We start from the raw sequence: 22325 nt of genomic DNA, 5'->3' as shown, positions 1-22325 counted from the left end.
GTGCCAATTCTTTTTGTTGGCCTCTAACATTTATTGATGATGTTGATTAAGGATTTATTGGAGGACTCCGCCAGACCATTTCCTTATGGATAATATGCTGTAGAATTTCCCAACTTGATGTTGTATTTGTCACAAAACTCAGTCATGTTTTTGGACTTAAATGTTGTTGCATTATCTGTGATAATATTATTATGACAACCAAAACGGGACAAGATATTAGTTTCTAAAAACTGAATGATAACTGAATCTGTTACTTGCCTGGTCTGGATCGCTTCGATCCACTTAGTAAAGTAATCTGGAGCTGTCAATATCCACTTGTGTTGTGCGGATGATGATGGATTGATATCACCTATGAAATCTAGGTCCCACTGCTAAAAAGGTGTATTAACTAATATAGGTTGTAGAGGCTTACCTTGGAAAACTTGACACTCGTGACAACTCATCATTGCCTTGTAGATATCTACAAAAAGTGTAGGCCAATAGTAACCTACTCTCAATACTTTGTTGCCCATGGTATTCTAGTACAAGTGGCCCCCACAATCTCCTTTGTGGAAGTCATTTATTACCTCTTTAGACTCATCTTCAATCAAACTGTTCAGCAACACACCTCCAAGATATTTCCAATAAAGTGCGTTGTCCATAATGCAATATTTTGAAGCCTTCAACTTCAATGACCTGCTCTTAGCCTTAGACATGCCTGGAGGGGGATTTAGATGTTGCAAAACATAAATAATATCAGAATATTGAGGGGATGATAGAAATATTTCAGATACCTGAATGAGATCCACTTCTTCTTGATTGTCAGACAATGTTGCTACTAGGTTGATATCTAAAGCATGAAGGTTTGACTTGGGCATGAATTTGGCTAAGCCTTGACCCTTGATAAGCTTGGTAGGCTTGATATGAAGATCATATTCTAATAATGCCGCTATCCATCTACCTCTTCTACCTTCCGGGTCATTCTACACAAGAACTTCTTTTACCACTACATTAGGTACATAAGCAAGAGTATGCGAATGTAAAATGTAAACTCTGAAATCTTTGAACGCATTTACCAAAGCCAAGGCCTGTTTCTCAATGATGTTGTACTTAAGGGTTGCATCCCTGATGTTGGGATTGAAAAATGCTATTGGCAACTCGATTTTACCCGTTTTTTGCATTAATATCGTTGCCATGGTATGCTTAGAAGCAAAAGAAAATATAATAAAATCATTGGAGTAATCAGGACCGATTAAAATAGGGGCATTGTTAAGGCAAGCTTTACCGCATGAAAAGACTTTTGGGCTTCTTCGGACCACTTCACCTCATTATCCTTTTTCAACATATTGGTCATTTCTCTAAGATGTTCAGCCAAATTAGGAATAAATCTGCATAAGAAACTCATCTTACCATTGAATGCCTGGATTTCTTTCTTGCTGCGAGGGAAATCAATTTGCTGAATGGCTTCAACTCGTGAAGGGTCAATCCAGATGCTTTCCTTCGAAATGATGTGGCTGAGAAGTTTGCCTTCCTCCATAGAAAACAAAGTTTTCTTCAGATTGAGAGAGATCCTGAACTTTCTACATTTCTGAAAAATGACTCTTAAATGATGCAAATGTTCATTATCTAAATGTGAAAATATGGTTACATCATCTAAGTATACAACTAAGAAAACATATTTTTCATCTGAAAAGGCTATGTCCATGGCATGCTGAAAAGTGGAACCTGCATTTTTTAGACCAAATGGCATTTTGCATATTTGAATGTGCCCCAAGGTGTGGTGAATGTTGTCTCGTCCTGATCATTTTCCTGCACTAAAACTTGATTGTACCCAGAGTAGACATCCAAAAGTGACAGTCGGGAAGCACCAACAATTGTCTAAAGGATATGGTCCATTTTTGGAAGCGGATAATTATCTTTCAGAGATACTTTGTTTAAATTTCTAAAGTCTACGTAGAGCCTAATTTCTACTATCTTCTTTCTCGACGGTACTAGATTTGATATCCAATCAGAAAATCTGATGGGAACGACGATGCCCACCTTGAAAAGTCTGCTAATTACTTTCTCTATGGATGGCAGTAACCTTGGGCTAATCCTTCTTAACTTTTGTCTAAAGGGATTTTGATTGGGCTTAATGGGGATGGTATGCTGAATTATTTTCCTGTCATACTCTTTTAAGTCTGCATAATCCCACGCAAAAACATTAGAAAATTCAGATAATAAATGAATATATTTTCCTTTTACCTCGGGAGATAATGTTTTGGACAACTTGATCATTTTTGGTTTGTCTGTTTTTCTAATGTTCACGTCTTGCAAACCTTTCTCAGTAGGTACTAGTGTAAGCTTCCTTGCTACATAATCTTGATTAAACAAGTCTTCCAAAGGTATAAAACCTTTTGAAATATTGTTGTCCTTCAGCTGTAATATATCAACTTGGGTTGCCTCGATGACTTGATCATCCTTATCGTAAACTTCATCCATGGAACAATTATCAAACTCTCCTTCACTATGAAGAAAGTTATTCCCCTGTTTGTCATCCTAGAATACTTGCCAATATCGCAAGTTATCCAGAACAGAGGGTCGTGCTTCACATGAATCTCAAATTTCTTGTCTGAAAAAATGGGGATTTTGAAATTGCTTGCAACTGTAGCTAATGAATCTGCCATAAGATTCTAACTCCTTGGTACAACTAAAAGTGTATACTCAGGAAACATCCTAAGAATATCTAAAACCACATTTCTATATTGTTTCATTCGTGGATGGTGAGCTTGATATTCATCTTTAACTTGTTTGATCACAATTTCTGAATCACCATACACTGAAATTTTTCATGCACCTAACCTTTTCAAGATCATTTTGAATCCATTGGTGCCTTCCATTCCTCCAAAAAGTGTCCCAAAAAAGTGTGCAACACCTAGGGCGTTGTGTGTTTGACCATGCAACCTAATTTTTCATTGTTCTTCTCTAAATTTGATTTTTACTTATGGGAAATCAATATTTTACTGTTGTAATTCATATGATTGATGTAATTATCATGTTATTACTGTTACCTAGGGTAAGTACATTATGTAAATGGCCTCCATGAGATGTAATGAATTAGTTTACTTAAGTTAGGGATGAGTCACTTTGACCACCCTACACTCTAGCTATCAGTTCAGTTTTTGTTGTAACTGCTCCTCCTCTCATGGATTCAACCGCTAAGGCTAGGATGAGTTGTTTTGAGGCCTATATCATGCGATTTCTCAGTCATTCTACAGGTTTGACTCTATTGGATGTTGTACTAGTGTTTCAGACTTTGGCATGGAATTCATATTGGATGAGTTGCAGCTATTTTGGTGGGATTCCCGTGGCATGGTATTTTGATGTTGTTTCTTCTTCAGTTACATGTGTGTGAATATTTTGTACCTTTCATGATCCATTTCACTTCCAAATATGTTTGATTTTCAAGGTGTGATAAGCAGAATTCATCTTCTATGCTCTGTTTTGGGAAAATCATCATAAATGGTTTCATTTATTTAGTTTATAAAGAATTCATGCTTTTCATTCTTTTTTTAGCACCTCACCAACCTAAACCATTTCATCACTATACTAAAGAGTGTTAAATTAACTTGCCTACCTTGCCCCATCATATGTTTTCAATTATGATTCTCTTTTTCCCTGACCTAGTTCACCCTTTGGCCTAATGCACTGATCCAATGACTACCCTAACCAAAATCAAATCAAACAACCCTTTGCACTTTATATCTAGCCTATAACCCTAATTTATCCATCCCTCTTGGCTATTATCATTTGGAGAGAACCCTCTTTAGCCTGGTAGGGCTAGCTACCAAGTCAAAAGATTGGACTGTGGTTACCTTAGCTGGACTCTTCCTCAGCCTTGGAGATCCGGAGGAGTGATAACACTAGCTACAATTCACAATGATGATCAACTAAATACTTTGCATAGTGTTTGGGTTGTAACCCTTTGTGTGACGAGTTAACCTTTGGTATTAATTACAATAACTATTACATAATTGAGTTAGGTTCATTACAAGTCACCCTTGCCTGAAATATTTTGACCTTGAAGTATGGGAAAGGATGAATGCCTTGATATAAAGTCTTTATTTTCCATGTGGCTTCATCTTCTAGTAAATTCTTCCACTTGATAAGGTACTCATTGAAACTTCCCAACTGAAGGAATTTAGTTTTTACTTCTAGTATTCATCCAGGCTCTAGCCTTAGTTAGCTTCTTCATCTAAAAGGGATAGTTGTGTCTATATCAGAGTTGTTGGACCAAACTTTTTCTTTAAACTTGACACATGGAAAACATCATGCAAGTTCCCTTTGTTTGGATTGTCTAGTGCATATAGTATGTGGCCAACTCTTTTTCAAACCTAACAAGGTCCATGAAACTTGGGCATAAGTTTATGCTTTTGTAGTTTTAAGTACATTTCACTTCTATGCTTGCAATTCAACAAATACTTAGTTCCCTAGTTCAAATTAATGGCGAGGTCATTCAAATCAGATTATTGTTTCGCAATAGATGAGAGTATTGGAGTGGAATTTTGATGGTAAAATGCTCCAGTATTGTAGATTTTTACTTGTAGAATCAAACTGCTTATGTAATATGCTAGAAGCAAAGACATGAATCTACTCTACTCATCAACAAAAATAAAGAATTATTGTTGAAAACACTAAGCAGAAAAGGAATAATTTCAATCACGCATAACACAAGATTTTTTCTGGGGAAAGCAACTTTTGAAAACCCTGACTATATATATTGCATTAACCAGAAGATCTGAGAAGAAAATACAATGCTTGTTCAACCTGAGCAATTCCTGCATAAGTTACAATCTATCTCTCTACTTCACAAACTAGCTCAAGCCAACACTTAGACAAATCTTCTGCATGCCAACCCCCTAATTCCTTGCGTAATTCCTAAGAGAATTAGCCCATATTTAATTGGGAAAATCCCTCACCACAACTACGAAATCCATCATAGGCCTTCTACTGATTGCATGCACCATCTATACAACTAAATTTTTTTTACAACTGATAGTACACTGCCCCTGAACTCTAATATCGATTGGGTCTTCCTATGAACTGAAATGCATGAGTTATTTATTAGTGAATCTTCAGTTAACTGGTGGAGTAGTGAAGCTGCATTGAATTTGCTCCCCACTACTAGACTGTTGGCATTATGATGCATGTGTTGTACTTGATGGCAACCCCCCCTCATAGAAGACCATCTCACTTATATACATTCAGAAGAGATATCAGATGTAACATAATACATAGATGCAGGACAGCTCAAAGGAATCAAATGGCAAGTTCTTAGTAAGCTTTGTCATCAAGTCCAAAGGGGGAGATTGTTGGCATTATGGCTAAAGTGTTGTCCTTGATGGCAACCCATTCAGGTGGTAGATCACTATTCTTCATGTCAGCAGCAAAAGTTGATGATCAGCTCTCTATTTATTGAAAAATTAAGAAGGACGCAGGCAATCTGTTCAGAAAGTGCGTCCCCGCAGGTATACCATGCAGAACCCGCGTCCAGGGACGCAGGCCAGCCGTTCAGGGGGTGCGTCCACCCAGTGCACACATTTCAAGGCAGAGAAAAGCACGTGGGGGTTTCTTGTGTGGTATCTAGCCGACGGTTTTATGGCTCTATGGTGTCGGCTCGTGGTATTGTTCCATGTTTTGAGGAGGAGCTTGCCTATATAAAGCAAAGGAGATCATTTGGATTTGGCAAGTCTTGGGTTGAATATCTTATGAGGGCTAGATCTGGTCTAGATCTAAACAAGGCGAATCTACTGATGGACCGAGATCTCTTCGGCGCATGTTCGGATCTGTGGATCTGATTGTCTGGGTTACTTCTGAAGTCTTGAAATCATCTATGCCTGGAGGGACGCAGGTGCAGTAAGGGTTCAGGTGCGTCCGGGACGCAGGAGCAAAGAATATCAGGTGCGCCGGACGCAGGTGCAGAAGGGTTCAGGTGCGCCGGGACGCAGGCAGTTCAGTAGACTCAGTGCGAGGGACGCAGGCCAACAGTTGAGCAGGGTGCGTCCAGGGACTCAGGCCAGCAGTTGAGCAGGGTGCGTCCAGGGACTCAGGCCAGCAGTTGAGCAGGGTGAGTCCGGGACTCAGGCTAGCAGTTGAGCAGGGTGAGTCCGGACTCAGGCTAGCAGTTGAGCAGGGTGCTTCCTTCTCTTAAAATCTTTGTTTATCATTGTTGTGTTCTGGGTTTGGTCCTATTATTGTTGATCTGGTTACTTCAGTTGATTGGGTGTTTCAGAAGGTTGTTTGAGCTTCAATGTTGTTGTTGGGTCCAGTATGAAAATTGGATGAAATATGGCCTTTCAGTTTATGGGTTGTGCTTCAGTGTATCCAGTATGAAAATTGATGAAACGTGGTACTTGAAGGAGAGAAGATTGTAGGCCGACGCCTACGTACTAGTATCTAAGCTAGTACAAGAGCTAAAGGAAATCTTTGGTGCATTGTAGCAGGTAGTAGCCTGCGTACTAGTAAATGGATCAGCTAGTACAAGAGAAAAGGGGGTTGTAGCTCCCGTACTGGTATAAGGCTGCACCAGTACAAATATTGTAAAAGAATTTTCTTATTAAGAAGAAGATTGAGATGACTTGCAGCAGGTGGTTTTTCTCCCGCATTGGGTTTCCACCTTACATCATTGTGTTCATGTGTGTGCCTTATGTGTGATGATCTACTTTATGTTACTGCATTTGTTAACTGATAATATGGTTGATAATGTTCTAATGCACTCATTGAAGATCGATTAACTTAATCATAAGAAGTTGTGGAAGTAGCATATATGAATCTGATTATGGAAATGAAAAAGTTTTATTAATATGATAATACTGATTCACCCCCCCCCCCTCTCAGTATTATTTCCAACAATTGGTATCAGAGCAGGTCCTTTGATAGAAGCTTGATCGCTTGAAGGAGATCCGTGGAACAATGGGAAAGAAGCTTAAGAAGAAAGCTCATAAGAAAAAGAAGTCATCTCAGAAGAACTATGATAGTGGAAGAATCGATTGGGGATTAGGCATAAGAAGCTCTTCAGATTCAGAATCATTATCAGGTATGAATGTGTTATCATCTGATGTTCCAGCTATATTTCCTTGTGAAAGAGATGAAAGTGATAGTGAGACTACTGAACTTGCTCTTATGGGTGAGCAAGAAAGATGTCAAATAGAGGCAGAACTTAACAGGCTGACAGACAAAATTAGAGATCAACAAGATCTATTGAACAAAAAGGAATGTGATTTCAAAGAAGAAGCTACCAAACTAAGGGCACAACTAGAAGAAGGAAACAAGGTAAGAAAGCTACTCAAGGACAAGGAAGACCAATGTCAAAAATTGCAGCATGAAGTGACATCATTAAGAAAAGAAGTCAATGAAAGAAGCACAACCATCAAGAAACTCAAAGATAGATCTAGCTACTATGAAAATCTTGAAGCTACAATCCTCTCACTAAAAGGAGATCTTGAAGAATCAAAGAAGCAGAATACAGACCTTCTCCAAGCTATTGAAAAACAAGAAAACGAAGTCACTAGCTTAAAATCTCAACTAGAATGTGCCTTCCGAGTTCGTCAAATGCAGCAGGATCTGAATGAAGAACAAGAAAAGGAGATTCTCAAACTAAGGGAACAAATGGAAGAAGGAAGGAAAGCTGAAGAAGTTTTGAAAAAGAAATCTCTTGAAAAGGAAGAACAGCTTCAGGTTGAGGTAAATATCTTGAAAGGTAAACTAGAAGAAAAGGATAAGCTTTTACGATTTCAAGATAGCTCTAAAGTATTGGATGATATTCTTAGTAGTCAAAGGTCCCCTGCTATAAAGACTGGTCATGGTTTCCATGAATCTGTTGAAGGTGAATCTAGTTCACAAGGTGAGGCAAGAAACTCTAAAAGGAAATCTAAAGTGATCAACGAAGAAGTGAAAGATCAATCTCATCATCAACCAAGGAAAGAGATTCCTCAAAGAAAATTCTTTACTCCTCCTATGAATAATGTTGAATGTTATGTATGTCATAATCTTGGACATGTTGCAGCTAGATGTAGAAGAAGAAGAGTTCAAGACCATTATGCAGAAAGATCATCTCAATCAAGGTACTTTTATGGATATTGCTTTGCTTGCAATATGTTTGGTCACAAAGCTACTGATTGTTACAGGAGGAATATGAAACATGTAAGATGTTATGCATGTAACAAGCTTGGACATATAGCCAAGGAATGCAGGAACAAAGTTTGGGCACCATATCAAAAGGAGAAAATGTCATCATCACGCTTGAAGATATGGAGGAAAAAGGAAGTACAGTCAGAAAAGGATGGCACAGTACAATGTACAGACATACCAGAATCAGAGGAAGCTGAAAGTACAGGACACAGTGCAGTAACAGGAGACCTGCGTGCGGACGCAGGCCAGACCAAGTCCAGATGCGTCCAGGACGCAGTTCAGTAACTGAAGATCTGCGTGGGGATGCAGAGCGACTGAGGATCAGGTGCGTCCCTGAAGCAAAAGGACGCGGCGCGATAGTATTTTGGGTGCGTCCCTGAGTAAAAGTACGCGGCGCGATAGTGTTTTTGGGTGCGTCCCTGCAGCAACAGGACGCAGCGCAGCAGAAGATGAAGTGCGTACCTGTCTCAAAGCATTTATTGGCTGATTCTTCTTGATATGCATGATCAGATTTAACAGATGGCACTGGCTCAGGGGGAGCATATGTCCTAAATGCATTGTTGGCATTATGGTCCTTGGTGACAATGCTTATGATTCATCTTGCTATTATGAGTTGGTCACATGATCAGATGTATGGTTGATTCTCTAATGATGCTTGCATGAAGTCTTTATTATCCTTGGCACATATATGGATGAGGTTGGCTGATTTCGTGGATGATTACTCAAAGTCGCATTGTTGGATGATGATGAGTTACTCATATGCATTTCATGATGATGTTGACATGAGCATGATGCATGAATTCTTTCTTGGCACAAATGGATGAGGATTGTTGGCTGGATACAGGGATGATTATTCATACATATGTTGATTGATGCTGATGCTTTCATTTGATGGCTCTTGATTCATGTAGATCTGGATGGTTATGAGTTAATGTTGACAGATACTATGGAGCAGATTATACAGTGCTGTTGTTTGATGTTTGGAAGGTCGTAGCAAGACTCATGTTGTAATGGTCTATCTATTATAGTCATCTCTTCAGGTCATGTAACGGCCTATGTTCCCCCACTATGCATGGGATGAAGATGTAATGTATCTGGTTCTCATATTTCTGATGTATTCCCACTTGGTTGGATGGATGATCCTTATTGTGATGGGTGATGGATGTATGTATTGAGTCTTTTGGTGATAGGAAGGTCATTTATGATATATATAGAGTCATGTTCTTTTTGTAGAACATCTTTTTGCAGACCTTGCTTACAGTCAGGGGGAGCTTGACCATGAACAAACACCATACAGCAGAGCAGACATCTCAGCTGGTTCTCAGAAAGACCATTATCAGATTGGAGCACAATGACATATACAAAGGGGGAGCTCATTCAGAGACTTCAACAGATCTGGTTCATAGTCAAAGGGAGCATGTTCTTAGGGGGAGCATACCCCTTTGCCCTTGATGTCAAAGGGGGAGAGTGATCTGGTGTTGTTGCCATCAAGTCCAAAGGGGGAGATTGTTGGCATTATGATGCATGTGTTGTACTTGATGGCAACCCCCCCTCATAGAAGACCATCTCACTTATATACATTCAGAAGAGATATCAGATGTAACATAATACATAGATGCAGGACAGCTCAAAGGAATCAAATGGCAAGTTCTTAGTAAGCTTTGCCATCAAGTCCAAAGGGGGAGATTGTTGGCATTATGGCTAAAGTGTTGTCCTTGATGGCAACCCGTTCAGGTGGTAGATCACTATTCTTCATGTCAGCAGCAAAAGTTGATGATCAGCTCTCTATTTATTGAAAAATTAAGAAGGACGCAGGAAATCTGTTCAGAAAGTGCGTCCCCGCAGGTATACCATGCAGAACCCGCGTCCAGGGACGCAGGCCATCCGTTCAGGGGTTGCGTCCACCCAGTGCACACATTTCAAGGCAGAGAAAAGCACGTGGGGGTTTCTTGTGTGGTATCTAGCCGACGGTTTTATGGCTCTATGGTGTCGGCTCGTGGTATTGTTCCATGTTTTGAGGAGGAGCTTGCCTATATAAAGCAAAGGAGATCATTTGGATTTGGCAAGTCTTGGGTTGAATATCTTATGAGGGCTAGATCTGGTCTAGATCTAAACACTGCGAATCTACTGATGGACCGAGATCTCTTCGGCGCATGTTCAGATCTGTGGATCTGATTGTCTGGGTTACTTCTGAAGTCTTGAAATCATCTATGCCTGGAGGGACGCAGGTGCAGTAAGGGTTCAGGTGCGTCCGGGATGCAGGAGCAAAGAATATCAGGTGCGCCGGACGCAGGCGCAGAAGGGTTCAGGTGCGTCGGGACGCAAGCAGTTCAGTAGACTCAGTGCGAGGGACGCAGGCCAACAGTTGAGCAGGGTGCGTCCAGGGACTCAGGCCAGCAGTTGAGCAGGGTGCGTCCAGGGACTCAGGCCAGCAGTTGAGCAGGGTGAGTCCGGGACTCAGGCTAGCAGTTGAGCAGGGTGAGTCCGGACTCAGGCTAGCAGTTGAGCAGGGTGCTTCCTTCTCTTAAAATCTTTGTTTATCATTGTTGTGTTCTGGGTTTGGTCCTATTATTGTTGATCTGGTTACTTCAGTTGATTGGGTGTTTCAGAAGGTTGTTTGAGCTTCAATGTTGTTGTTGGGTCCAGTATGAAAATTGGATGAAATATGGCCTTTCAGTTTATGGGTTGTGCTTCAGTGTATCTAGTATGAAAATTGATGAAACATGGTACTTGAAGGAGAGAATATTGTAGGCCGACGCCTACGTACTAGTATCTAAGCTAGTACAAGAGCTAAAGGAAATCTTTGGTGCATTGTAGCAGGTAGTAGCCTGCGTACTAGTAAATGGATCAGCTAGTACAAGAGCAAAGGGGGTTGTAGCTCCCGTACTGGTATAAGGCTGCACCAGTACAAATATTGTAAAAGAATTTTCTTATTAAGAAGAAGATTGAGATGACTTGCAGCAGGTGGTTTTTCTCCCGCATTGGGTTTCCACCTTACATCATTGTGTTCATGTGTGTGCCTTATGTGTGATGATCTACTTTATGTTACTGCATCTGTTAACTGATAATATGGTTGATAATGTTCTAATGCACTCATTGAAGATCGATTAACTTAATCATAAGAAGTTGTGGAAGTAGCATATATGAATCTGATTATGGAAATGAAAAAGTTTTATTAATATGATAATACTGATTCACCCCCCCCCCCCTCTCAGTATTATTTCCAACATAGACCTCCTACTAGTAGTTCCTCCAACTGTTTAAACTAGTTTAACTGACTATAACTTAGTTAGACTGAGTTAATTAATTACAGAAAAGAACTCAACCCAGACCCCTAAAATTTAGGAATCACTCTACATCACTCTAGATATACTTCCAACTCGAATATACTGAGCCAAATAAGTCAAATTAACTTAGTTAACTATTACACATTGCTATGAGAATAAAATTTTGATTTAATTCCTAATTTAATTAAAGTAAAATTAAATTAGGATTTCTTGTTATTTTTAACACTCCCTCTCAACAAGAAAGGGATTATTTTCTACCCTGATCCTGCTTTTGTGAAACTCAAATTTGCATCTTGGTAATTCCTTTGTCAAAATATCTACATCCTGCTCCTCTGTGGGAATGTACTCGAACAACATGATTCTCCTTTGCACACAGTCTCGAAGATGGTGATACCAGATATCAATATGATTGGACCAATCATGAAAAACTAGATTCTCAAAGAGTTTGATACAACTCTATAAATCGTTGTTTGATCCATCTATTGACCAAACAAACCAACCATAATGTTCCTCATCTAGATAGCCTCACAAGATGCTTGACTAGCAACTAGATCTCTGTTTCCTGTTGTACCAAGAAATAGTTGTTGACCCAATACTGAAGATCCCACCTAATGTGCTCTTCCTGTCAGATGGACTCCCTGCCCAATCTGCATCGATGAAGGCGTTAGAGTCGGTCTGGTTAGCCCTCCGTCAGAGATCAAAGCTCTTTGTGCATTTCAATTTTAGGTGTCCCGCTCCATCCACTCAGCTGCATTTCACTAGGGACATGTCATGATCTAACGGAGAAAGTCATGCTACTCATTTTCCCTCATGTCTGGCCCCTGCTGGTTCAGGTCTTGATCCACAATCACTGAAATTCATGATAGCCAAGGTCTGGTCATATTACAGGTCAAAGTCCTTTTTATTGCTGGGTCTAGGAAATCATCAATGTGGTTTTTGAAAAACATGTCCAGAATAAAGTCATGCAGGCCAGAGGGAGATCTTATACACCTACAGTGTAGAAAGCTTCATCATCACCGCAAGAGACATCGACTCTTCTTCAAAACTCTGTTTTGAAGAAAAGTCAAACAAGGTCAACTATGACAAAATTTTCCAAAAAATCGCCAGTTGACATTTTCAGATGCAGTCATGGATTTCAAAGCCTAAGGCCCAGTCACACAGTCCCCCCTAAGAAACACCGAAAATTTTATCATGAGAGCCAAAATTTCAAAGAAAAGGGGAAAAATAGAGTGTTTTAAAGGTCAATGAAAAGTGCAAAACTCAAACATTAGAAAGTGAGTCTCCAAAGAGGAAAAAATTAAACCCAACTCTCCCAAAGCCTATATATGTTTGTTTTTGCCCAAAACAAAGACCATTTGTGCTTTGGCAAGCTTGGAGAGAAATTAGAAAGGTGAGAGAGCAAATTCATGAGGGTTTGAGTGAAGGAGAGCCGGTTACCACAGGGCGCGACACACACACTAGGGAGCGCGACGCACACAAAAGGCGCGACGCAGTGGCAGCCATCCCGTAGTGCAAAATCCACAAGGGCGCGACGCACTCAGGGCGCACGGCGCACTGGGCTTGGCGTGCAACGCACATAGCTAGGGGCATAAAAACAGTCCCAAACCGTTTCAAATCTTTGTGAAAGCTATCAAATCATGAGGTAGGCCTTATGACACCTCTTCTCCATCAATTTGGTCAATGTTTAGTTGTTTGTAAGATGTTTGAAAGATATCCAAAAGCACAATGGCCTTCCATGGAAAAAGCAACAAGAAAAACGGTTGATGGGGTTGTCAGATTGTAATGATTAGCACCAAGGTCACTTTCCTCCCTTTGTCCCCTCACTCCTCATCATTTTCACCTCCATTCCTCCTTGTCTCCCAAGCAAACCCCCTAAAATCCCCCTAAAACTGCCTCCCCTATTTTTCAAACAAAAATTGTGTCGTTTGACCGCGTGCGGCGCACACACAATGTGGCACGGCGCACTGGGAGCCCAGCCACAGTGTTAACATTACACTGGCGCGACGCAAACCCGGCGCGCGGAACACTGGGCTAAGCGCTCGGCGCACAGGCCTGTGAACCTAAAAAAGCCACTAAATCGCCCAAATTTTTGGAAATTGGCTCTCATCATTGCAAAAGTGGCCCTAGACACCTTCATCATTGATCCTTAAACTCAAAAGAAAAATATGATGTTGGTGACCATGAGATCAAAAACAATTTTTTTAAGCAAACAAAAAATGGCACAAAGAATGGCAAAAAAGCTAGGGTTTTGCTACAGTAACTTGATTGTTAAGTATGCTCCTACCCTACCTCTATCTGCTAAATTCCTCTGGAGCATTTTCCCCTGATAGTTACCCTAGCTACATTGCAATCATATCCCTATGTCCCCTTTACTCATATAGCTCAAAAGTTCCTTAACCATACCCCATCAAAAACACACCCCAAACACTCCCAAATCCCTGATAAATTTCCCCCTTAAACCCCTATTCCCCTTTTCATCATTCCCCTCCTAACACTCCCCTGTTTTATTGTCCCCTTGGTAACATATTTTCAAAGCATTCATCAGTGCCATTGAATTCAAAGGGCAGCACTAAACTCAGGGTACAAGCAGTAGTGATGGCATCAGAAAATTCATCAGATTATGAGGGGGATACACACAGTGACACATCTTCAGTAGAGAGGGCCCACAGGAGACATCACCAGAGTGGCAGACATCTTAGAGACGAGCCCAACACCCTCACGGAGCTACAGGCATGCCCACTTGCCATGTCTTGTTTCTAGCACTTGGCATGTTATGAATTTTGCCAAAGGGTGGCAAATGTTAGAGTACATCATGAGTTGGCCCGCCTTTTTGCACTTCATCTACAGGGAGGCCAATCTGTCCTGGCTGGGGTCACTTTCACCTTGACACCGGAGGCTATATCAGTGGCAACAAGGATGCCTAATGTTGGGGAGTAGTGGCATAAGAAAAATAAGGTGGAGAGGCATCACTATGAGCCTTACATCAAGAACAGCTGCTTGAGCCAGCTCACCAGGGTTTTTCCATTCAGATTTTGAGGGATGAGTATGCCCCACTCATGAGATTGATCATGAAATATTTCTGTTGCGAGGGGAGGTTTTCTCGCATTTATGCCTATCACATCCACTTGCTCATGCACTTCACCAGGGCGAAGATGATGAGCCTCCCATTTTTCATCTGCAACAACATTGAGAAGATGAAGAAATTCATGCAGCGTAAGACCCCACAATAACTGCTAAACAGTGTCTATCATTTTGCTCTCATTCGGATTTTGGTGGACCATCAGTTGGGATTGCAGGGTATTGCTTGGGAGGACTTCATCTCCCGTGATTTCTTCAGCACTCCATCAGTGATATCAGAGGTAGAACATGAGGTGGGAGGCCCTTCACATCAGTTTGAGCATGATACAGGAGGTCCTTCACATCAGTTTGAGCGTAAGGTGGAGAGTCCTTCACATCAGTTTGAGAGTCATGAGACTGCCACCATGCCCGTTTTCATCACATATCAGAGAGGTTATCCGAAAGGCACCAGACTGTTGTTTGCAGTAGCAAAGCGAGTGTTATCTCCACCCACGGTGGAAGGGGCCTCACTTCCGCCATCAGGTGAGCAAGAGACCGAGTTTGTTCTCCTCCAGGATGATGAGATGGATGCAGAACCTACAAATGCTGAGCTGGGAGAGATCATTCAGGAGCAGCAATCTGTGATTGAGAAACTATCCCTGGACTTGGATAGGGCCAAGTGGAACATGTAGTATCTAGAGTAGAGGAACAAGCAACTTGAGGATCGACAAGCTGAGATAGAGTTGCAAATGATCAAGGAAAACCGGCGACACATCGTAGCAGCGCAAGGCAGACCTATGGAGCAAAGAGACGAAGACCGGGAGTATGTGCTAGAGAAAGTGAACGTTCACTTGGAGCAGCGGTTGGGCAAAGAAAACAGGGAGAAAGACATGCTGAGGCGCATGACTCATCACTACCAGGCACGCAACATGAGTTCCAAGGAAAGAATCAGGAGCCTAAAGGCAAAATTGAGCAAAGCGAGAAAAGAGTCAAAAGAGGCAAAGGAGGCAAAGGAGCAAGATCGGCTTTGAATCATGGCTGAGGCCTCCTTGGCATAGCAAAGCACTTCATAGGGAACCTCCAGCCCAAATTCCAAAAAATTTGGTCACAAGCAAAATTTTTGGGCACAAAACAGGAAATTTCTCCCTGTGCGCCGCGCGACTGGCGCGATGCTAAAAATATAGCACTCTGATCGAGGAATGGCTTGCATATTCAGATTTAGCATCGAAAAATACGTCTACTGGTGTCTGGGCAAGAAATTTTGACAAGTTTTGGGTCTCCTAAAGGTCAAAAAACACCCAAAAATGGCCTCTCTGCCACTTTTTGGACACACAGAAAGCAGTCTTGGGAGAATGAAGTTTTGGAGGGGCAAATGAGCTTCAAATTCAGAAATTCTAGTTGGGTTGGAAAGTAGATAGGACAAGCTTTCCAACAAGCCCACTTGGGCACATTTTGGACACTTGAAAGTGCCCCAAAACAGGCTCCAAAGTGGCGTGACTCACATGGAATTTGGCGCGACGCACAGGGAAAAAACTGCCAAATTGCTCCCGTTTCACGAAATTTCGGGTCGCGACTTCTCCAAGTGGGCCCGGTCATTTACTCTTCGGTTTTTTGGCACCAAGGGCACCTTTTAAAGAATTTTCTCTCCAGGTGGGCATCTATCCAAGTGGCAAAAGAATGCAAAGGGTCACCCCAGCCAAATGTCATGCTTGAGAGCGCTGCACCTGTAGCTGATGGTTGGCTCTCCATCTCCTTTTCGAAATGATTTGAGTAACTTCCCAACCCCTGGGTGTTCCATCTCTTCTCTACACTTTCTATATATTGTAAGCAAGTTATTTGCAAAGGGTTGGCTGGCTTGTAACTTCTGGGAGACTGTGGGAAAGAAACTCTGTTTCTGCACTGTGTATTTTTGACAGAGAATTAATGAAAGGCAGCGGCTCTGTTTCATGAGATTCTTGTGGTTGTGAGTGTAGAAAATGTGTTCTTATGTTCCATATGTATCTTTTTATGTTCCATAATTCATTTCATGTTTCATTTCAATGAAATTTTCTAAGTGAGATTAGGTAGAATTCAATTTATATTGCTTTGCCTGTGGGAAAATTTCATGTGCAGTGTTATTCTTCTGTTGAAAAGGATTCATGCAACCATGCCCTTTTCACCCTCTTCGGCAATCTTTCCATTCCGCATCATCTTAAGTTGAAATTTCTGCGCTTCCTGCCTACCTTGCCTCACAGAATAATCTGTGCCTTCATTCTCAATTCTCTGTTCTTTGCTAATCGCCAGTCCCATATACATCCCAGAAGCTCGGCCACTTTCAAAAATCTTTTCCAAAATCCTTTTTCACTTACTAGCCTAAGGTCAATATCGCATTGTAAGTCATCTTAGACCATTTTGCCTATCTATTCCTTGAGCGTGACTTGGAGAGAGCCCTCTCCTGCTCAGGTAGGGCTAGCTACCAGACTGAGCGTGGTTTTTGGTTACCCTAATTTTTGCCTTCCTTCAGCCTAAGGCAGATTTAGGTGCTAACATAGTGGCGACCATACTGGGGACTAGTTGAAAATCAAATCCCCTTGTTTCATAAGAATTCTAGGCTTCCGGATGATGAGCTTAGGATTGGAAAGGCTGAGTAAGTTGGTTGTGTCCCGTAATTCCTCTCAATAGCACGCTGGCTTCAAGACGATACACCAGAGCGAATCCGGACCCGGACCCTCCTCACATTTACAAAAATCCAAATTTTATCCCAAGAATGCTTCGTCAAGAAAGCACCATAACCCCCGTGTTCAAATCCCCTTCACGTCCCGACATTTTTGAGTATCTTGAGGAGCTTGAGTTTGACGAACGATTTGAGGTATCACTGTTTGAATCTAAATCTGAAAAGGTTGTTGATTACACCATCCCCGATCCACAATTTCTTGTAGACCTTGAGATGGAAAGAGCTAATAGATTAATCGATAACTACATTGCCACACAGCCCCAAACTCCAAGTGCAAGCCCCTTGCAAACTGTGCACACTCCTCCAACACCTCCAAGGCCAAATCCACCAAGAATGATGGCTGCCCGTTTCGCTCCTCTTGTTCTACCCCAAGTCCTAGATGACATGCCAAATAACTATCAAAGTAAAATCTCGTTTTTTGATGGCACTCCTAACAACATTACAACTCAACAACATGTGGATAAAATGGCAGATTTCTATGAACTTCATGAGATCGATGCGGAGAACGTGGCAATGAGGCTCTTTGTACAAACATTTGCAGGTGATGTGAGGAAATGGTTCAGAGGTTTGACGGCTGCAAGTATCACCACCTTGGCGGAGCTACAAAGACAATTTTTGAACAGGTGGGAAGTCAAAAAGAATCCCCTTCAAATTCTGGCCGAGTATGAACAAATCAAGCAGAATGCCGATGAGTCAGTCCAAGATTATTGTGTTAGATTTAATGCAGTCTACAACGACATCCCAGACCATCTAAAGCCACCTGTGGGACTAGCAATGATGAAGTTTCCAGATGGTTTTGATGCTGACATGGCATACCAATTACGAGAGAGAGAACTGGCTACAATGGAAGATATGCAAAAAATTGCAGTCAGCGTTGAGGCTAACCTACTGTCCAAAAGAGTAAGAGTGAAAGCGGAGAAGAAAAATACGGTGAAAGAAGAATCTTATTCAATGGATCAGCTGCTCAAGAAGGTAGAACAAATGCTTGAAAGGGTAAAACTTGACAAGCCAGAGCCACAAGTTAGGAATCCTAACTTTCATGGCCAACAACAGCCACAATATAGGATAAGACAAAGAGATCAGTGGACTCAAGAGCAGACAGCACAACAGCCGATACAAACACCTTTGCAGCAGAATTTTGTACATGGACCGGAATCAGATGAGGAAGGGAATGTAATAGGCGAGGAAAACCATCTTTTTACTCTAGATGAGCTGCCTACTTACATCACCGAAGAAGAAGAATGTGCAGTGAACTCAGCTACACACCAAGACACTGATTTTATCCTAGCTAATGAAACCGTGTTGGAAGAAGAGTCAGAAGAATATCAAAGGGGGTATATGAATGCTTTGTCCACACAACAACAGCGATATTCCCTTCGAAACAGAGATGTACCGGCTAAACAAATTCAGAAAAAGAAGGAGGATGAAACAACAAAGAAAGATCTATCAGCTACACAAAGAAAGGGAAAGGAGGCGGTCGTTCCGGAGAGCAGCAAATCGAAATCAGCGGAACAATCACAGCAACCGGCCATCTCAAAAGACAAGGAAAGGAAAGAGATCCCAGTCAAAGAGGTAGAAAGAACTCCCGCTTTCAGCCTAGAGAATGAGATTTCTAAGCTAAAGGTATCCATTCCTTTGACTGAAATCATGAAGAACAACAGCTATAGAGGACAGATTTCTAAAATGTTGAATTTGGACCCAATGTCCGACATGGTAAATGTGGAAGATGATCAGCCTGAAATGATTTTTGGGCCAGTGACAAATGGTGAGTCTCCCGAGAGCGAAGTGCCACCTTTCTATATCAGTTTACGATTGCATGACTTTGTGCTACACAATGCCATGTTCGATTCCGAAGCCTCTCATAATCTCATGCCCAAGGCTATCATGGATAAGCTTGGTCTGGACATCACTCGCCAATATCATGATCTCTATTCATTCGACTCCAGCAGAGTAAGGTGCATAGGGCTCATCAAAGACTTAGTTGTGAGTTTGGATCAACTTCCTATGAAAATTTTTCTGATGGACGTAGTGGTAGCAGACATTCCTCCAAGGTTTGGTATGCTTCTTTCCAGGTCTTGGGTGGAAAAATTGAAGGGGACACTACAGCTGGATTTCTCCTATGCGACAATCCCGGTGTTTAGATAGATGAGGAAATTATATCCGGAACAAAAGATGAAGTATATGATCACAAGCAAGGAGAAACCAATAAATCATCCTATAAACTATGTACATACAGATTTAGAGTCTTTTGTTTTGTTTTTAGATAGTTTAAATGAAATAGATAGTCAGATGGTAGAAGCAGACAACATTCCAGAGATAACAAAAAATTTTAGAGAGATTCTGAAGAAAGAAAGACAAGAAAAGCAACAAAAGATTGGGCGATCAGTTGAAAACAATGGACAACAAACAAACGATGGACAGCAAACAAACAATGGACAACAAAAAGATTTTCAGCACTTGCAAGAGGAAGAAGAAGGCTTATGGACCATGGATTTTGATGGAGCAGTAGGGAATGATGGAGCTGGTATTGGTATTTGGGTACGCAGTCCTTTCTCCGCCCCAAACAAAGTACCTAGCAGTGTGAGAGTTTGCTCCTACAAGCTGTCCTTCGAATGTGCCAATAATGAAGCTGAATATGAAGCTCTGATTGCTGGCCTGAAAATTCTTAGAAAGCTGAATGCAAAGAGGATTTCAGTATATGGAGACTCCGAGTTGTTGATAAAAAAGGTCAGAGGTGAGTACCAAGCAAAAAATCCTAGGATGCGGGCCTATCTTAATGCAGTTTTGGACATCTTGAAGCTATTTTCCAAATACACCTTGACATGTGTGCCACGGATACAAAATAGTATTGCTGATGCTCTTGCCAAGGCAGTGAGCAGCTTGAAGATCCCCATGAACTCCATCAATAAGTTCAAAATCCATGTCAAGCACCGTCCAACCATTCCAGACAATCAGAGACATTGGCAAGTGTTCCAAGATGATGAGGAGATTAAGAATTTTCTGCTCAACAAAGGCAAGTTCAAAGAAACCTTAATCGATGTGGAAAACGATGAGAATAAAGGGAATGGTACAGAAGAAGTACAAATCAATCAAATGGATGTATTGCAGCTGAAGAACAACATCATTCCTAAAGGCTTGATACCCCTAAAAGAACTTTTCAATCAGGATGATGTAGCCCGCAAGCCAACTTTGTAGCCCACGGAGAAAGGTGTATAAAAAGTCAACATCGGTACAACAACAAATCCAAAATTGGTAAAATTGTCCAAGACACTACCGCCAAAGATCAAGGATAAATATATCAGTTTGATGGCTTCATTTGCAAATGTATTTGCTTGGGATTATTCAGATTTAAAGACCTATGATACGAACATCATTCAGCACACCATACCTATCAAGCCCAATCAGAAACCATTTAGACAAAAGCTGAGAAGGATCAATCCAAAGTTGTTGCCATCCATTGAAAAAGAGGTAAATAGGTTGTACAAGTCAGGTATCATTGTGCCTATCAGATTTTCAGATTGGATATCTAACCTAGTGCCTGTACGAAAGAAGACCGGTGAGATCCGCCTATGCATTGATTTCAGAAATCTAAACAAGGTCTCATTGAAGGACAACTATCCACTGCCCAAGATGGACCATATACTTTAGAGAGTAGTGGGGGCATCTCGTATGTCCATACTTGATGGTTATTCAGGATATAACCAAATTTCAGTCCATGAAGATGATAGGGATAAGACAGCATTCACAACTCCATGGGGAACATTTCACTATGCCAAAATGCCATTCGGTTTAAAGAATGCAGGTGCCACATTTTAGCGTGCAATGGACTTGGCGTTTGCAAATGAGAAGGATGTGTTTTTGGTGGTGTACTTGGATGACTTGATGGTGTTTTCAAAATCTGATGAAGAGCATATGCATCACCTAAAAATTGTCTTTCAAAAATGCAGGAAATATGACCTATCTATGAATCCTAAAAAGAGCTTGTTCGCCATGGAGGAAGGAAAATTACTTGGGCATATCATCTCAAAAGATGGCATCCGCATAGACCTTACACGTGTCCAAGCAATTCAGCAAATCGATCTGCTTAGAAACAAAAAGGAGATAGAGTCATTTAATGGTAAGATGAATTTTCTGCGTCGCTTTGTGCCTAATCTTGTGGAACACTTGAAAGAAATGACCAACATGCTTAAGAAGGACAGCCAGGTGAAATGGACGGATGAGGCTGTAAAATCTTTCAACTTGGTCAAATTGGCCCTCTCTTCAGCTCCAGTTCTAGTCAGCCCGGATTATACTCAAGATTTCATATTGTTTTCATTTGCTTCTGAGCACACTATGGCAACGGTATTGTTGCAGAAAAGGGATGATCATGAAAGACCCATTGCATTCTTCAACAGGGCTATAAGGGATGCAGCTTTGAAGTACAACATCATTGAGAAGCAAGCCCTGGCATTGGTGAAGGCACTGAAAGATTTCTGGGTGTATATCTTACATTCTCACATTCTGGCCTATGTTCCTAATACTGCTGTGAAAGATGTTTTAGTGCAGACCGATCCGGAAGGGAGAATGGGAAAATGGATCACAGCCTTGCTAGAATATGATGTGGAGATAAAGCCTACAAAGCTGGTCAAAGGACATGGATTGGCGAAGCTAATGGCTGAGTCAAATTTGCATGCACTGGACATAAATCTGATCACTGCCATGTACGATGAGAATTATGAAGGAACTTCAGTTCAGGTATCCGAAATGTTTTCTTTGTCCCCATGGTATTCTGATATAATATATGCGCTGAAAAATCTATCACCACCGCCTGGCATGGCTAGAAACAAAGCGAGAACACTTAAATTGAAGGCCGCCAAACTTTGTATCTTGAATTCTGCACTGTATTGGAAAGATCCCGGTGGTATTTTGTTATATTGTCTGGTGGAAGAGGAGGCAAATAAAGTCATGGAGGACTTCCACGGAGGAGAGTGTGGTGGACATCTTTTTTGGAAGTCAACAACAAACAAAATCTTAAGAGCGGGGTACTACTGGCCTACTTTGTTTGCTGATGTGCATAAGATGGTAAAGCGCTGTCATAAGTGTCAAATTTTCGAAGGAAAACAGAAACTACAACCTTTTCC

This window comes from Pinus tabuliformis, chromosome Q, assembly GCF_031772625.1.
Source record: "Pinus tabuliformis cultivar Carrire ecotype Pingquan chromosome Q, CPIR1, whole genome shotgun sequence".
In the NCBI taxonomy this organism is placed as follows: Eukaryota; Viridiplantae; Streptophyta; class Pinopsida; order Pinales; family Pinaceae; genus Pinus; species Pinus tabuliformis.
The sequence above is the reverse complement of the archived record's forward strand: the minus strand, read 5'-3'. Positions refer to the sequence as shown.